Below are 18,170 nucleotides of genomic sequence, written 5' to 3'. Positions count from 1 at the left end.
CCTTTATAAGCTTATTTCTTCCCTGTCGGTGCTGCCCCCTCCCCTGTCTGTCACGGTAAAATAAAGGTGTCCCCTTTATGTCGAGAATTCTCTACGTCGACCATCCCTTATTCGATGTATGATTTGCCCCTGAGGTTTTTCCCCTCCTCTGTGTGTTCCTCAGTGGCTCAGCTGTAACCCACGCTCCTCCCTGGGTCCTCGTTATTGGTTGGCTTTGTGTCTCCTCCCATCACACCCGCTCCCTTTATCAATGCCCCCTTCAGGCCGAGACTTTGTCTCTGACAGCTGTCCCTTCCTCTCCCCGGGCAAGGTAAAGATCATTGGTACCCACACGGGTGTCCACTTCTCCTTCCTTTATCTCGGGACTTCATAGCCACGCTCCCGCCTGCGCCACCCACGCCGCAGACGGTAACCACTACCCAGGGGTCTGGAGAGGATCCGGGAGGGGCACTTCGTGTGGCCATCTTCGGCCGTATTCCGGGAGCACCTAGCTGGGCACCCGTCCAGCTCCTGTGGCCGTGGAGAGAGGCTACAGCCTCCTTTGGACGCTCTCTAAAAGTATAATGTTATTTTTATCTTGTAGTGCCCGAAACTACCCCCAGCACTCGAGGTGAGGCTGCCCCAGTGCAGAGCAGAGCAGAGCAGGACAATCTCCTCCCTTGCCTGGCTGGTGATGCTGTGCCTGATGTCCCCAGGATACAGCTGCCCCTCCTGGCTGCCAGGGCACTGCTGACTCAGATTCAGCTTGCCATTGACCAGGACCCCCAGGTCCCTTTTTGCAGCACTGCTTTCCAGCCTCTCATTCACCATCTATACACACAACCAGGGTTGCCCATTCCAGGTGCAGAATATCCAGCACTTTCCTTGTTAAAATCCACATGGTTGGTGACTGCCCATGTCTCTAATTTGTTGATCTCTCTCTGCAGGGCCTCCCTGCCTTCAATGGAGTCAGCTCCTCCTAATTTAGTATCACTGGCAAACTTAGTATTCCTTCCAGTCCTGCTTCTAAGTAATTTATGAAGACATTGAAGAGCACAGGGCCAAGGATGGAACCCTGCAGAACTCCACTATTGACAGGCTGGCAATATCACCCCAGTCACTGTAACCCTTTGTGCCCAACCTGTAAACCAGTTACTCACCCATCATGTAACATGGTTATCCAACTGTGTGCTGGACATTTTGTCCAGAAGGATTCTGTGTCTGACAATATAAAAATCTTTGCTGAGGTCCAAAAAGATTGCATCTACTAACTTTCCTAGATCAGCTCGGTGGGTTACCCTGTCATAGAGGGAAATCAGATTTGACAGGCAGGACTTTTCCCTCATGAAGCTGTGCTGGCTGTGACTGATGACAGTGTTGTCCTTGAGGTATTTTTCCATACCTTCCAGGATAACCTTTTCTGTGATTTTTCTGGGCACCAAAGTGAGGCTGACAGACCTGTAGTTTCTGGGGTCATCCCTCTCATTCTTAAAAATTGTGACAACCATTTTCAAGAGGATATGAGGCACTCCATAGGTACAATTTGACAGGAAAGGATGTAGCATAAATAAACACTTTCCAGCTGACATCCCAAAAATGGAAATGTGAACTGGAGAAAGGAGAGGGACAATGAGAATAAACAGTTTTCTGAGAAAGGAAATTTCCATTGCCATCTTCCACAGACATCCAGATAGCACCCTGTTTTTCTCATTTGTTGGACCAGCTACTTGGGAGTGGATGGCCTGCTGATTTCAGGTGCATGTTGAATGATAGAGATATTTTAACAAAAATTAAAATGTTTTTTCCCTCTCTGGTACACATTTCTGGAAGTCTTGTGCTTTGTCGTCTGACTCTTTGCTCGTATCAGAAAGATTGGTCAGCATCATATGCTGTCCATGTCAGCAGGATTAATATGCTTCTCTGATAGCATATATCCATTCTGATATGCATATTTATAGATGGAGAGGGCAGACTGAGGAAATAGTTGCCCAGGCTAAAGGGTTTGCTATTGAAGATTTGACAACAAATCTAAATATATATTCATTTTGGACAGATTAGATTAGACTCAGCCTATGGATGGTCTCTGTTTTGACATTTATCTCCATGGTGAGAAGAATGGTTACTTTTGAGTGGTAGAGTTATGAATAAATGACTGCCTTTCCCGCAGGAGTGAAGATTAGTGTCACAAGAAATCAACCATCATGTATGTTATATGCTGAATGTGTACTCTCTCAGCTCCCACTGCTTGGATGGGATTGAAACTTTCCTGACAGTTTGAGAGAATGAAGAGTGCTTGGGCGTTGTGGCAGTCAGGCTGCTCTGAACACAGTTAAACTTCTAATCAGCTGTGAGCTCTTATGTCACCAGCAAAATAACAATATATGCAAATGAAACTGTAAAAATAGTGCAAAGAAGCCTTTCTCTCCCTTGCTTTATATATATATATATATATATGCATATGTGCATGTATATACACATCTTTCTTGAGCAGACAAGAATGAGAACACATTAAATTTCTGATATTTATGTATCGGCCATAGCTAAACTTAGACACAACATCTAATTTACACTGACGTCTTTCTTTAACAAGTTTTGTAAGAGGAATGATTTAAGTTCAAGGAAGTGCACTGAGTCATCTGCACGGTGGGCCAGTGGCTGAGCTAAGTTTAGAATCAAGGGGAAGTTTGGATCTTCTGGCTCTAAGTTTTTCCCTTTACATCTCTGCTTTTCTCGTTCTCAGTGCTTAAAAAAAGAGAAACTTTTTTCCCAATTTCTGTTCTTTTCTTACTTGATTTTTTAATGTATACTTGGTTCTCTAGTCTTTTATAGTAAATCAAAGAGTTTAATTTAATGAGCTATCTGAGTTTTTACAGTCAGGTTAGCTGATGATCTTGCAAATAGTACCTTGAGACATCTCTGTCTCAGGAGTGCTGAGATTAAAAAGCATAAATGAAAAACGTGAGGGCTGTTCAAGTGATACCTGAGCAAAGCAGTGCTCCCCAATCTCAAACAAAAAAAACCAAAAACAGACGAAGCTGAGCAAAGTCAGTCCAACCCAACCCACTCAGCACAACCTCTCTTCATATCTGCCCGATACAAAACAACACACAGTCACTCTCTTCAGCCTTCCTTCCTCCCAAGACTTTCTGTGAGCCAATGAGTTTCCTGCCAGCCCAAGAGTATCATGCAGGTTATGGAACACCATAGCCTGAGGAATCCAGCTCATTCCTCCTCTGAGAGACACCTCTGAAACCAGACTCATGGCCAGAACAAGGGAAGACCAGTGCATCCTCTCTGTAAATGAGCTGGATGCACTTCTTGTGCCACATGGGTTAGGGCTTCATGGGTTCCCCTCCAGTCTTTTATCATCTGTCCCCAGCACAGCCCAGCTGATAGATTTTATAAGGCACAACTCATCTCTGATACAAATTGAATGATTATTCTGCTTTTGTACAACTTCTGTAGATTTTATCTATTTTTTTTCTTGGGCTGATGAGTACAAAAAAACTAAGAAAGGCTGGTCTGACTCTCAAAGGTTATGCATGCTTAATAATTTCTGGTGTCTCTAGTTGATTTGGTGCATTGCTGTGTTTTGCATCAGGAAAGAGCCATGACACAGCTAAGAGGTGATTAAGCCCAGGACTTTGTGTAGCATGCTGTATGCAGGCAGGTGGAACAATTAGACTGAAAGGAAGCAGTTTTCTGATTGTGTTTCACTTGCTACAATAAAATGTAGTTATGTTTTTTACCAGTTTCATTTTATTCCTTATACTTCAATGACAGCCTTATTACACCACTGTTTCTGCGTTTTTTAAAGCTTAGTCATTGTTTAATCTTATAAACAGAGAGTCAACTTCATGACTGATAGTTGTTGCATCTCACTTCATTATAAGAGTACTACCAGGGCCACCTCATACTGTTGTTACTTCCCAGTAGAGCTAGTCAGAAAAAACAAAAACATTGGAGTCTATTGATAATCTATTGAAATCTATTAATTATCAATTATTACTATGCAACAGGACCACAATTGCATTTGCATTGTATTCAGCTTTATTTTACTAATAATGATAGTGTTAATGTCAATGGGGCCAAAACAAGAAGGAAAATACCTGCCCCCTCGACCTGAGTGAGCTTCATCACAATCTGACCCTGTCTCATTAAAAAGGACTTTTCCAGCATGTACAGTCTTTTCATATTCCAGATCAGTGGTTCCTAAAGGGTGGGCTTCAGAGTCAGAAAATCACAATACCCCATTGTAACTTCACAGTGAGCAGCTGTCACTCTGTTAAGATAAATGCTGCCTTTTACAAGCTGCAGTTACCGTTCACTTTTCTCCACACTCCTTATATCGCTGCTTTGACCTAGTCTGAGTCATTCCCTGCATGGGAAACATTTCTTCCTGTGGGCATACATTATGGCTGGGGTTGTGTACTTTTAAAAAGGGATAATGCATCCTCTGACTCCTCAGCAAAATATTTCTGCCTGGAATTAGGATGCACACACAGTGAAGGCAAAAGTCAGCAGGAGTTTGTTAGATTCCCCTGACATATAGGTAGACGATAGGTGGAAAAGTGTTTTTTAAATGGCAGTGAATACCACACCTGTGTTTGGGGAGAGGCAGGCACAAGCTGAGAGTATGAGGCAGGAGCAGGGGGTGCCCAAAGGCTCTGCTGCATCTGTGTGCAGAGGCCCTGAGAAGGCACCGAACAAGAAGAACTTTGTTCCACCACCTTCGAATTGTGAGAAATAAGAATGGATTGCTGTCCTACTCTCCTCTACTAGCAGGACCATAAGAGCTCCCATATGGACCAGACCAAAGGCTAGCCCAGCAGCCTGTTTCTGATGGTCATCAACAGTTTCAGAAATGTCTCAGAATCTGGGCATGCAGAAGAGCCATCTTTGCCAAAATGAGCATCTGGCCATCAGTAAATTAAGTACTTGCTACTCATAAACTGCCTTTATATGGGTGTCTGACAGACCAGGGGGACATCCATTGATTTAGTGGCTACATTTTAAAGTCCATTTTTATTTTAACTTTATTTCAGCAATGAATATCCCATTCTAATTAGGCACTATAAATTCTTGTGCTTTGATAAATTAGATTGTTACATGCCTAGCCACCCTCTGAAGACATCTCTGAGTATCTATAGTCAAAGTATCACTACTTGTATATTCCAAGACAGGATACACTTTGGCTGTTGGAGATGATGGAAAAAATCACAGCTCATTAAAATGTAAATCTTATCTGAATTATTATTTTCTGTCCATTCTTCCTACCCTGTTTTGCCTATTCTTCCTATCCTACAATTTAGGGATCTTTAAAATTTCTTGCTATGACTTTCAAGCTATTTCTAAACGTTGTGTTTATACGCAGTACAGCTTTTTGTGTCTCAGGAGCATTCTGACTTCTCTTTCTCTAACAATGCCTTTAAGAATGAGCACCATGAGAAAGCACTGTATGATAGCTTTGTTGTACTTTCCATATAGCTCCAAAGCCTGAGTTTGAAACCTAGGAGTGAGTTTTAGCAACTAAACCACAAGTAAACCCACCAGTGCTTCAGTATGCTTTTGTAATGCAAAGCCACGTGTTTGAACACCAGCTTCAGGTGTCTCCACATCTTGCCCCCCAACTTGTAGTGATTATTGTGAAACATTGACAAAATCACATATTTTTTTACCTAGTCTGAGACTTTCACCAGCTTGGTCAAAAACTGGAATTGATTTTCTTTTAAAATTTTATATTTTTTATATAAATATAAATATATAGATACACAAGCCCAATTGTACATAGACTATAGTGTAGCCATGTGGGCAAAAAGAGATATCCCTAAAACACCTGTTAAGATTCACAATACCCAAAGAATGACATATTCCTTTGAGTCTTACAGAGACATGCTGCTGGTGCTGGCTGCATTTCATGGCTGAAACCCTTTCAAGTACAGATTCCCTCTGGCTTTCAATGCCTTTCTGCATGCAGAGAAACCTGCCCAGGCTCATTGCTGTAGGAATACAAAAGGGGCAGGAAATGTGGCTGCCTTTCTCTGACCACTTGGAATTAAGATACTCTGCATCACAGTGAAAGACATAAGCCAGCAGGACTTTGTTAGTCTGGTTGCCTTAATCAGGAGAAAAAATCTGGTAATATGAAGATGTCCAGATGGGTTTATAAAGAAGAAAATAACAGACTGTGTTCTTTACCCCTATGGCAAGAAATAATTCCATGTTGGTGATGCTTCCACAACATACCACCTCTGCTGCCACCAGGGCAGGTTGCACAGCAAAGAGCCTCTCATGGTCATGAGCAAAGGCAAGTTCATTAATTCAGCAGGAGGTCTACATGTAGCTCAAAAAGGGGAAGAGTGCTGCAGAATAAGAAGATATCTACAGGAAAGAGGAGTCAACTCAACCAGCACAGTTGGTTGGTGCCAGCACATAGCCAACACGGTCAGGGAAAACTTCAGGTAATGCCTTGTACTGGCGAGGAGCTGAGCCTCAGCGCTGGGGTCCATTCGGATGGACCCCAGCACACATATCAAATTGTCTTGTGCTGACAGATCTATCACTTTGTTGAGTAACTTATGCCAAACACATGGGAAAAGCCAAACTGATCAGAGAGTGGTTGTCATTCTAGAGTGAGTGTTTCATCTTAGTGGAAAAGAGGGTGCAATTAACATCAGATGATTCAAAAGTGACAGATACACCGAGGTTAGGTTGGGTGCTGGTGTTTTGTTATGTTTCCAAGTCAGCAGAAAGTCATCAGATTGTTTTTTAAGAAGCATTTTCTCAAGAGTTTTAGTAAAGAGAAGAGAGAGTTGTGAGTTCCAGTTCTGCTACAAGTATTTCTGGTAATGACTGTGAGCTCCAAGTCAGATACCTTTCCACAGTGCCCACAGCTACTTGTGTGCCTCCATCAGCCTTGGACCAGCCAGGCCCTCTCAGCTTTCCTCCCTCTGCACATGGAAGAATCTGTGAAGGAAATCTGTATTTCCAGTTGTGGTTAAGTTTCAACGGATTTTTTCACAAACCCTAATTTTTGTACAGCTTAAAGTTCATGGTCAGTAGAAGAGAGGGGAAGCTGAGTGAGGCTTCCCTCTTATGCTGCTGCCTGGAGGGGACTGGAAGTCACTTGCAAATGCAGCAGATGAGCACTTGCAGACAGTGCTTTAATGTGGACATTGATGTAGAATGATATTGAACTCAAATGCTATTCTCTTTAATAAAGACAACAGGGAAACCTGGAAATGTTCTTGGTGGATCAGTTCTGCAGGGGTGGCCCCAATGCCTTTGCCAAAGGTGTAGAGGGAGGGTGGGCAGCCCTTTGGTAAGCCATGCTCTGCTCAAACAGAAAGATTGAGAGAACTCAGCTTAGCCTAACAATTTGGGTTATTTTCTGTCTAAAACTGATGCAGGAACCCACTTGTATTGGTTATTCTAACTCTGAACAGACTGTGCAGATCCTATTTCAAATCTTAATTTTTTAGGCTTAAATATTTAAATGACACAGGTTTGAACGTTAAATTTGCCACTATTTGCCTTCTCAAAAACTGATTCCCTAACCAGCACTGAGTGTTTTTGCAGCTTTAGGAGGATGAAGATATGGAAAAGATGTATTAGGCTTCTCTTTTGCCACACTGTATGCCTTCATTTTCCCCCTTGGTTTTGGATTTTCAATACACAGAAAGACTATTTTGGGCAAAAGTTGGCACTAAAAGTGTGCATCAGGTTACTGCTGCTAACAAGGAGCTTGTCTCTTTGATCTGAGGTAAAGCCTGGACTGGATGCTCCTGGATCATTGTTCCTGTCATGATAAATTTACTTTGTTCCTTGGTGGTAGGTGTACCCTGCAGTTTGACATTGAGGGCTGGAGACATCAGGAGGAAGAGATGGCCTGGTGCCTGAGAGAGTACTGTGTTCATGTACCTCCCCTCCAGCTGTACAGATGTTTGAAGTTCACGGGTGTATCTCCTTGTCCTGGCAACACACATCAGTTTTCTGTGGGCAGACATTTCCACTTGACTACCTAATGTCCTGTCATGAACAAATGTTGGGCTGTTTGGCAGGATCCATAAACCAGATGTTACCTCAGCTGCTTACTGTTCAGGGTGTTGCCTGCTAGGTGTGCTTGTGAGGGATGTCACCCCTGTGGGGTACAGAATCAGGCAGAATCCAGTGATTAAGCTGTGAGCTGGAGAAATGGGGGTCACATCCTACTGCTCTCCCCTGTTGCATCTTTGGCCACTTGTTTTCCCATGGCAAAGTCAGAATGATCTTTCATAACCTGCAGCCTTCAAAAGAGCAGAGTGTCTCTTCGGCTGTGGTTGAACTGCAAGTTAACTTTTCTCACAAGTAATGTCTTCTTTCAAAGAATGTTTGTTATGATATAAAGTCATATTACTCTCTGCTGTGCTGCTGTTAAGAAGATGTGAGTTGGATGAGTGTCTTCTGTAACCAGAGGATTTGGGAAAAGGTAGGATTTTTTTTTTAAATTTGCCATTCTTCCCTGCTGAGGCCTGCTATGAAAAAAAGAAAAGAAATTGTTACTACTGTACTTTAATGCTTCAGAAATGTTTTCTGTAACTATTAACTATTTCAGAGTCACTTTTTAAAAAACATGCAGTAGTAAGCAACTGCAATTCCCATATGTCTGTGTTACTGCTGGTCCTTAGTCTTATGTAGTGCAATATGTTGCAAGGAAGATGCAAGGAATTATCAACCTAATTTTTGAAGGTTTGTCTTTAGAAACATGAACGTTTTTTGTATCTGCACAACCTCATCAGGTCCTTATACTGTCTCTGAGCACTGCAGATTTAACTTTCTAGTCTCTTTCCAAGCCAGCAATGTTTATTCTTTCTATTTTTAACATTTAATTTTTCAGCTATTTTAGAAATGTATCAACAGGCAGAAATGTACTTAAACATTTCAATGCCCACTGGAGCTACTAGATATTATAAGATATATCTGTCACTGCAATAATGAAAGTTTATACTTCTTTATTTTCTAAATACAGCTAGCAGCAGTTTGTATGTAATCAATACACATGCATATAAACATAGCTATTCATATCTGTATGAACTTCATGTATCATTCTTTTAGATTAAATATAATTTTGTTTCAATAAAAAATAAATCTGCATGCACTTCAGATTTTGGCAATATTTATTATTTTCCCCTCCAAAATAGGAGGAAAAGCAGCTATTTTTCTGCATGGCTTTGATTTCTAAAACTGATGTCCATCTACAATGGAAATGCATGTTATTACACATTCAAAAAAAAAAAAAAAAGACATTGAAGAATCTTATAATTTGGAGATTAGTCAGGAAAAATAAATTCTGCAGTTCTTTCACAAGCTTTGTGTTGCATCTTGGCCACATGAGCTTAATAATTATTATATAGTAAATAAAAATATTCTTTAATGGGAGTATACATGTAAATGATAGGTATTTTGTGGCTTTTTTTTCCCAGCTGCAGAAGTGTAAAAAGTTATCATCTGAATGAAAGTGGACATGTCATGGTATTGTAGAGAAAGAGAAGCCCATGAAGTTACTGATGTCCTTCATATGTGTAAGCTCACGGGTTTGGACATGCCTGGCTTTTGGATGTGACTTGCATGTCCGCACACACACATCTCCTCCCAGGCACACTTCTTGCAACATGCAGTCATGACCAGCACGATCAAAATGCTGCAGCATTACATGATAGAGCCACATTACCAATTTCTGGTGTGCACAAGGCATGATAGTTAATAAGAGTTTTGGGGCACCCTGGTCACTCAGAAATATTGCTCAGAAAAGCTAAATTGCAAGTAAGTGCAGTAATTATAATTCTGGAGATCATGCTTACAAAATCAGAATATTTTATTCCGATGTATTATTTTTACTATTTATTTATTACTTGTATTGCCATAGCAACTAGGAGCTCAGCCACAGTCAAACCCCCTACTTTGCTAGGAGCTGCACAAACAGGAAAGACAGATGAGGAGCTCACATTCGCATTAATAAGGTGTTTTAATTTTAAAAGGTCTCTGAGGTCACCTATGCAGCTGCCGACAAAAGATGTAAAGCAAGTTTCAATATAAAGGATAAATAAAACCACAATCAGACCCTCAGCGGTAACTTGCCTGTCTACTAAAACTCCTCAGAGACATGCTGGCATTATCAGCAGACCCTGAACCATGCCCTTAAGGAAATAAATTCAAGCTCTATCAAGCCAGGAAGGGAGGGCCAACTAAAGACCTCATGCTGCAGCATCTCCACATTTACTGTGTGGATGGCTAGTGGGAACATCTCTGCTGATCCATCTGAGCACGATCTCATCACATGAGGAAAGCTACGCAAAACTCTGGTACAGAATTCAGGCTTTAATGAACCTGGGACCTGGAAATATTCCTTTCTCATTATCTTGCCATTGACCTGAGGAAACCTTCTTGTTCATTTAGAAAAAAAGTTGTCAACCCTCCATTAGAAACTATCACCCTACAAATCCCTATGGGGACAACACCGATAGGACCACGATTACACAAAACAATGACCTTAAATTCTACTACATTTCAGAGCATATAGATTCCTGGCATGGTATTCAGCTGTGTAATACAAATGCTATTTTACATTCCAGAAATACTAGCCCTGTTAACACCTTGAAATCTTCCTTTAATCTTTTGTGCCCTATAAAGACTTCCATTAACTCCTTCCCTCATTCAGTATCTCTTTATTTTAGTTTCCTATTTATTTTTCTCTCTTTCTTGTTCTTGACCTATTTTTCTGCAACATGTTACTCTCACAAATTTCTCCCTGAAAGAAGACATGATTTACTACGTCATTTTAATGAAGGGAGTTTGTGCAATGCTTGTACTTTGGGGTTATTTCAAAAGAAAGAACACAACATGTATGTGCTAAGTAAACACATCATATTAATGATGAGGTAGCACGTGGCCCTTATAACTCTGGCAGCAGTGAGGAGAGTCCTGAGGGAGGCATATTCCTTCAGACCAAATTGCTGTAGGGATCTTTGCAGGAGGCTCTCCGTTTTGTTTCTGAAGGCACTATGCTGGTGGGGGGATGTGCTCTTGTCTAACATTGACAGCCCACTGCCCCTGCCCTTTTTCCTCTCTGTTTTAAACTGCTGATAAATCTTCCTGGTCATCCTGCAGATTAGAAGAGAGAACTAAAACTGCAGTGTTTCCAACCAGCAAGATTTGGGAAGACAGGAGTGTGTGTGATACTGCTGCAGAAGGGGATTCAGCTGGCGGAAAGCCTCGCTGTTCGCTGTTCGCAGGTGCCCTCACTCATCACCCGGGAGGCAGGAGCGGGGAGGCAGGCTCTGCTCTGGTCCCTCCCATGGGAGCCGTGGTGCCTGGCTTTGTTCGTGGGCACAGTCAGCCAGAGCCACAGGCTGCACCCCAGGCTTTGGGAGCTGTCAATAGGGTGCACCTCTGGAAGTTGGAAAGGGGCCCAAGCTTTCTGTGAAGGCATAGGCAGGGATATTTATTCTCTTCTTTTTGACAAGTATGAATTTACAAGCATCTTGATCTGGCTGTCTGATTGGATGTAGGGCTTACAGGAGCAGAGTGGTTTGAAAAGCATGGTCTTTTGGATATCATAAGGACAATCCTAGTCTTTGTCTATTCTCTCATATGGAAAAATGATACATAGCAGAAAGAAATAAATTCAATGAAAACCATTTCCATCACAATTGAAGCAGGGCAAACCTCCGAGGTGTGCTCAGTCCCTATTTGGACAAAATGCCTGTTTCTGAGTATGAGGCTTTTTAAGCCAAATGCCCAGACAATTTGCTATTAATGAGCAAATGAATGGGAAACCAATTCAGAACTGATGCTAGAAGATGTTCAAGGTCAAATGACAGTATTTAGCTTTCACAATTTTTTGTATCTGCATGCATCTACAGATTAGGGAGCTTAAGTCCCAAATGCTTTCATTTGTTGGTATAAAAGGTTCATGCTCAGATGAGGTAAAGGTGCTCTCAAAACTGGACCCTGAAGTTTCCCCAGACGTGCAGCAGAGATTGAAGCCCAGGCAGGTGAACAGCACTGATCTGAGAAAGGAGGGGTGAGTGAATGGATAGGCTGTGTGCACAGCACAGTTTGGCTCTAATGGGCTGGGATGTAAAGAGCCTTTTTCTTTCAGCTGCCTCATACATGGTGGCTGCCTGTTGTGAATACTTTTAAGAGGACAGTTTGAAAGAAAGACTCGGAGGCTCATATACTAGCTGCTTTGGAGAATATTTTTTGCAAGAGGTTTTCTGTTGTAGACATTGACTCAGCTCTGACTCGATAAAAATTGCCTGCTAGCTGTACAGAGGTGATGTGTTCAAATATTTGGAGATTGTTTGGCGTAGTCTGCCATAGAGCCCTGCGTCTGAGCTGTCTGCTACCAGCACATCTTTGAGCTGCTGTCATATCCACCTTTAGCTTTTAGGTATTCTTCTAATAGATATTTTATGACTGGGCACAGAACAAGGCTGCCAAAGTCAGCCTAGGGGCTCTTTGCCTCTGCTCCTGAACTCAGTCTTCACTATTCACTATTGCCTTCTGACAGGCTGGTTCAGGACAGTTGCCTCTTCCTGCTTTATCCTGCATTGATTAAACTTTCTTTTGCTCCCCAGGCTACAGATGAGTAAATTCCCTTCCTTAACACAAAAGATAGGATAAGTGGCTCTGTTAGTACTTGGGCACATCATGCTGCCTTCATGCAAAGGATGTCAATTCACCTCTCCTCTGCTTTTGGCCCTGAATGTCTGTTCCTGCCAAGTGTGCTGTGGGAACCTGTGTTAAATGTTACTGTCACTTTTAGTATATGAAAGATGATAAATACTGTGGAGACAAGCTGTGAAGAATGAAGACAAGAAGCTGATGTTTGGTGTGAATGAAGAGGGGGAAGGCTGTGAAAAGTGAAATCACATGCTCGGAGCAAAAGGCTAGGAAACTTTTCTTCACTGTAATGTTATGAATGGAAATAGGTAGCTATGTTATATTTGACAAATTTGTAGAAGATGATGTTAGTTGAGATGGGAGATGGTGAGAGCCTGGAGGAGGGGTTTATGTTATGAATGAGAATAAACGTGTATAATGTATAACTGTAAAATAAAAAGATGGAGTAAGAATCAATTGGGAATTCAGCTAAAGGCTGTGCCAAGACCATGGACCTGAGGAGCTGCAGAAGAGGCAAGACAGTGGAATTTCCATAGTGACAAAAAAAGGGGAACATGATGGAGGGAAAGATGAAGAGCCTTACTCTGACTGTGCCACTCTAAAGCAGATGGCTGAAACATGGAGCAGGTACATTATTTATTTATTTCGAAGATGAGATTATCTGGAATTTAATTATTTGCATAATTATCTGTAAATGAATTATCTGGAAACAACATGAAAAGAAACAGAGACAGAGTCCAGGTGTAGAAGGCTTCTGTGGAAAACTGGAGGGAAGAATGAGAAAAATCCTTTGAAATGTACATTTGAGTGTGGTTAGTGGGAAAAGAGGAGAATCACGACATAGATGAGTCAAAGTCCATGGAGAGCAGCTTTACAAAAAGAAGAGTCTTGCAGGCAGATTGGAGGGGGTGAAAAGGGGTGTCAATTCTGGGTTTTGGGAAGAATGATTGGTGAGGCACTGTAGTGAAAATGTGTTTTCTTCACTGGAGGGCAAAGGGAAAAATTTAGGGAAAAAAAAAAAAAGAAGAAAGCTTAAGACTGAGCTTAATTGGAAGAGCTCCAGAATACATTTGCAGACAAAAAAAGTGGGCGGGATGGTTGGTAGAGAGGATAGTGGAGTCAAAGATAGTTTATTTTTAAAAGGACATTTATATTGTGAGGTGGAGCATCTTGAGGAAATTGAGAAATAGAGATACTAAAGAGGGAGTGGAAGAGTGCCAGTGACATTAAAAGACAAGCTTGAAGGAAGCAGATAAGATGCTGGTCTGCCTAGAATGAATATTGCAGTATATATGTCCTGCATGTTCTGCAGAAGGGAAGGAGTTTTGAAAAACCTGACAATTCTCTTGACAAGGAGAAATGTTTGGTTGGGAAGAGGGGAAAAGGAAAAGGAAAAGGAAGAGGTAGAGGAAGAGGAAGAGGAAAAGGAAAAGGAAAAGGGAAAGGAAAAGATGACTGAAGGACTAATAGAGGGTGATGGCAAGATGTCAGCTCAAAACCATGGGATTTGGTTAAGTATAGAAGCATAGAGGAGTTTTTTTAGTAGGGATGTAGCAAAACCTAAAGAACTGAAGGTGAAACGGAGGAGAGGGGAAAGAATTCAGAGTGGAGGGTGTTGCCCAGGCTAGGGAGAGGAGGAAGAGGGGAAACAATAGGGGGTCATACCTTGCAGTGGGAAGGTGGGAAAAAAATAAGTGTGAGTGGAGAGACACAAGGTCTGGAGAACTTCATGAGCATTGTGGTAAGAGAGGAGAGAGAAAGACGGAGCAGGAGACACTGAAGAGCAGAAGAAAGGCGTATCTGTGCTTGTGATCTGAAGATAGGAACAAGGTAAACTGAGGAGACATGTTTAATAGTCATTTGTCAAGTCAGAGAGATAAACCTTCAAAGCTGGCCAGCAAATCAAATGGAAATGCAAAGCTGATTTATGGCAAAAGGAATTACGTGAACTCAACACAGAACTCCAAGATATGGAGAATTGGTGAGGAAATGTTCTGTGATTTTATGACAGCTGGAAAGAGAGACATATGACTTCAAAATTGTTAGAAAGAATGTGAAAGATTGTAATTTGGAACACTTGTACAGAGTTCTGTAACAAAGTTGTTACTTCTGATACTTCTGATAATGCTGTGGCCATTATAATGCTTGAAGACAGAGGCTTGTTTTTTAATGTTAGGTCTAATGTTATTTATTAGTTTTTTGTATTTCCTTTCAAACTTTAAATTGTCCACTCATAATATTCTAAAGTTATGTTTGTGGGTACCATTTATATTTTTCCCAGGATGCCATCTCCTTAGTGTGGAGTCTATAATATTTATATTTAGAAGCTCCTTGGAATCTTAAAATATTAGGCTTACTAAACATTGTATTAACTTAAATAGTGAGTCAATGAGTAAGAAATTATGAAGCACTTCCTGCATCAATAGGTACTGTGAATTAACAGGAAAATGTGTTACTTCTATTTCTTTGAATAGAGTTCTTATGAATGCCAGAATAATAATAATGAAGGTCAACACTGAACCAGCTATATATTTTTGCTTTAAAAGTTTTATTTGTAGAATTACATGTAGAAAATAAACCAGAATAAAAATATGTAGCACCTCAGATACACACATGCACAGCTATATAATGTGTATCTATATCATCTATATCTATATCTGTATCTCGATATCTTTATCTGTCTCTATCTATATGTAATCATCTCAAATATAGCTAGTTAGGAGTAGGAGTGACATGATTTCTCAGCAGGTTAGAAATTTTTGCTGTGATCCTGGAAAAGTCTGAAGCACTTTTTTTTTTTGAATCTTTATTTATCTGATGATGCAGCAGCAACAAATTACTTGCTAAGGCAGGCACTTTATTTATTATGAGTGTCACCGTCATTTTCTAATTAAAAGAGGTTTTTTTCCTCCATTAAAAGAATGAGATTTCACTTCCATTGGAAAGGATGCTCTTAGTCATCTAAAGTTTTCTCATAATCTTGCCATTTCTTTCCAAAACAGCTTTTCACCTTTACTAGAAGTTTATATAAGGTGACTTATCTTGATGTTTACTCTTCCAGCTTTCCCACAACAGTTGTTAAAACTTCTTGTGGATGTGGTCCTTATTTCTGGAGGGATTGTTTGATAATGCAATATTACTGCAAGTGAGAAATAAATCCCATGGTTAGTACTGTTAGCCCCTTCTTCATGGGCAGAAAGCTGGGAAAACCCAAAGCATGATGTCAGATCTGTGAGCTGTGATTTGTCTTTTACAGTGTTTTCCTTACTCAAAAAATCCTTAATAACTTTTAAACTTAGGGGAACGGCAGAAACACAAAGAGGTTGAGCCACTGTAAACTACAGAGTTAGCTGTTGAAAAACTTTTCCGGTTTTCAGAGGTATGAAAAGATTATGAACTTGGGCAATGCTAGACTGAGCAAATGGCTGCATCTATGCCAGGAAATTAAATGGTGACAGGGAAGGCTCCAGGGCACAGGCACCTGGTTGTCTGTACTGTTATTTCTGCAACAGCCCACGAATGGCACACCTGTGGCCCACAGATAATAGCAGCTCGCAGCCAACTCAGAGTGATTCAGGAGCTAGTAACTCCCCAAAGGCAGTTTGGCCTTTGGAGACTAGGAGATTTTAAAAGCATGGACAGGGTAGTCCATGCCTGTAGGTCTCAGTGCCAGACTATAGACCAAGAAAAATTTAATTAACCAATGTGAAGAAGCCTTACAACACTATTATATTACATGTGTCAAGAAAATTTGGAAAAGAAGCCACTGGTCTGCAGATTGCTCAGAGAAAAAGGGAGAGCTGAGTCAGTCAGAGATGGAGGTAGGGACAGTACTCTTCACAAAAGGCTGCTATTAAGGCAGGCATCATTTCTTGAATCTTCCTTTTTTTTTTTTTTAATGTCCAAATATTTGTTCTAGAGATGAATCATCATTCTTATTGAGCTCCATACAAGCCATAAACTCCTTCATTTTACAGCTCCTGCAGTAAGAAAATATTAGAGTAAATAGGCTTGTGGGTAAAATATAACAACAGATTAATGCCATTTTTTCTATTTATTTCCTATGGCTAGCCATCTCTAGGAAACAAGCTATGAAAAGCAGAGAATCAGTGATTCCCTATGTGATATTTTACTGTCTTATTTCCTTATAAGGACACTTTTGTCCTTTCTAAGTGATGGTCATGTCTATTAGAAAGGGTTTTGTTTTCAATTTTAATGAATTCTAAGGAGCGTTTGAGGGTTAGGTGAATTGACCTGAATTTTGTCCTCACACTTGGGCAAACATTCAATGGAGCCTTAAAAAGTTCAGTTTATATTGAGGTTGGAGGAAAGGAACTTTTGCATGATTCTCCCTGCTAAGTGCTTTAGCATGGCCAATACTGTCACTGCATTGATCAATAGACTCATGGTATAAAAAAGATCCTCAGGCAATGACTTGAAGCAAAGCAGCCAACAGTCTAAGTAGATGAGCAAAAAAAAGCAGTTCTAAAATACAAAGGGCAAGGCTGTTCTAACTGTTCTGCTGCAATTATTACTTGGTGTATGCTGACTAGAGTGAACAGAATTGGGCATTATACCCAAACACAAATCTGTCCATGCACGCACCCAAAAATAGCCACAGTTCTCAGGCTTAAGGAGAGAACAGACCAAGACGTTCTATTGTGACCAAGACATTTGGAAATTATTTTGACTTTGGGATCTTCTGTCTGTGAATTTTGATGTAGATGTTTTTATTCCTAAGAGAGGAGCTCATCATTCTCCGGAGCTCTGGACACATCTCAGTCTGGCCAAAACATTATCATTTGAGAACCTTAGCCTTGTAATTTTTCCAGACTATAAAGATTGTTGGCTTTATACTTTTTCTGTATGTACTGAATCACAGGAGAATTCAGCTGCAACGGAATTGTGGTCCAGTTTTGAGGGTTACTATAAAAAAAGGGATGGGTCTGTGCCTGGACTCACATTGATTTTGCACCTCTGTCACCCCACTGCTGGGAAGGAGAACAGTGACACCAGGGGTAATGAGATTGCTCCTGATTTGCAACTCTGAAGCAATTGCAAGCCTGTCTTGCTTCTGGCAGCAAAATTTCAAGCATCTTTTCCCAACACTTGGGAAAGCATATCTGAAATTCTTGCCTGCTTTATGTCAAAGCCGCATCCGCTAGGAGAGCTTTATCTGCGAAAAAGTGAATGAGGTTTCAGATAACCTTTGTCTTACACTGTATGTAGGCTCCCAGTGTTAGGAGGCTGTGAGGTAAATTTAGATTAGTGTGGACTAAATATAAATATACTGCTCACTTCCCTGAGCAGTTGATTTGAAGAGCTTCGACTCCTGCCAGAAATAGGACCCTAAGTCCCTGCTCTGTACTGTTTTTCTTTGAAGGCTGGGGTAAATCATGGAGACATCCAGTGCATTGAATGGGATCCTTGGCCTTCACTTCCCATTTGTAAAGTAGCACAATAATACTTAATTACTGAATAAGGACAGTTCAAAATGTCTGAATTAGTTTGATAGCTAGAAACATTTC

The sequence above is a fragment of the Serinus canaria genome, chromosome 2, assembly GCF_022539315.1.
Source record: "Serinus canaria isolate serCan28SL12 chromosome 2, serCan2020, whole genome shotgun sequence".
NCBI classification, from domain to species: Eukaryota; Metazoa; Chordata; class Aves; order Passeriformes; family Fringillidae; genus Serinus; species Serinus canaria.
The sequence above is the reverse complement of the archived record's forward strand: the minus strand, read 5'-3'. Positions refer to the sequence as shown.